This window comes from Penaeus monodon, chromosome 20, assembly GCF_015228065.2.
Source record: "Penaeus monodon isolate SGIC_2016 chromosome 20, NSTDA_Pmon_1, whole genome shotgun sequence".
Lineage (NCBI taxonomy): Eukaryota > Metazoa > Arthropoda > Malacostraca > Decapoda > Penaeidae > Penaeus > Penaeus monodon.
Genome location: NC_051405.1, coordinates 46,559,568 through 46,560,918, shown reverse-complemented (window position 1 = coordinate 46,560,918; position 1,351 = coordinate 46,559,568).

Below are 1,351 nucleotides of genomic sequence, written 5' to 3'. Positions count from 1 at the left end.
TTTAATCGGGAAGAATGAAGAGGATGAGTCGATTGAGGAAAAAAGAGGAAAATTGAAAAAACGAAGAGATATAGGAAGAGAGGGACTGAAGAGGGAAGAAATGTAAGAGAGAGAACGGATGGGAGGAAAGAAGAGGAAAAGTAAGAGGAGGAGAGGGAGAGGAAAGGAAAGGAGCGAAAGAAAAAAGAAGAGAGATAAAAGTCATTGTGAAATGAATGCAGTAACAAGGAACGGCAAGGATAAAAATTACGATTGTGTAATTTATTATGGCAAAAAGCCAAAAGCTGCTGGCTTCCCTTACCAAAGCGGCCCTGGCCATTTGGGTCGGCTCCCTCGGCCAGCAGCGCCTCCACACGGCCTCTTCGCGGCCTCTCCGGGCGGCAAGTGAAGCGGACACTCGTCTGCGAACAGCAACGGCGTTAGCTATTCAACTGCACAGCACTCCGAAGACCTATACATTACATGCACAGACTAATCCGGGATGCTCGTGGCCGCAGCGCCAGACTTCGAAGCGACCATGTTACGGGATAGCCTCCTCCAAGGACCCTCAGGGCAGATCAATTTACACCAGGACGTTGCCTCCTCGGAGGGGGGGGGAAAAGGACGGTCCAAAGCACGAACGGGAAGGGACAAGTTCGCTGAAACTGGTGCTGCATTAATTCTACCGACAAATTCTTCGAAGGGCCTCAGCCGAGTGGACGGCGATGGCGGCCTTAATCCCTTCTCGCGTCGCCCGCGTCTCGACCAGAAGCAAGCTGAAATGCGAAAGGTGGGTTGTACTATCAGGGACCTCCTTTGCCCAGACATGGGCTGCGATCACGCATATTGCACGTGTACACTTGCACTTAGTTTAACCACATCGCTTTACGGTCCACCCAGAATTTGGCTTATGGAATAAAAGTATTTAAAGCAGAAATTACGGACCTACCATCCTTGTCGATCTTGCACATCGTACTGCTCTCCCAGTCTTTCTCTCTCTCAGGTCGCGTCTGATTCGATATTAGACTAGCTCTGTCTACATTCAAAGTGAGAAAGATTTGGTTAAAGCCATCACGCTTATTGTCCAGAACTGCACTTACGAAGGCGGGCAGTATGGTTCAAGGTAAGACTAGACATCCGCGCCTCCGACACAGGTGAGAACGAGGGTTGTTGGTGCAGTTGTCGATCTGGCCTGGAAACTGGGCCCCATAAGCAGAGGTATCTAATCTGTGAACGATTGCTTCATCGTAAAATAAAGGTGAAAAAAGTCATCTTGATTCAAACGCACAGGGCACCTAAACGCCTAAAACGTAACACAGTTGCAACACATGTGTGTGGTATGTAGGGAGGGAAAGGTATGTGTGTGTTGAAG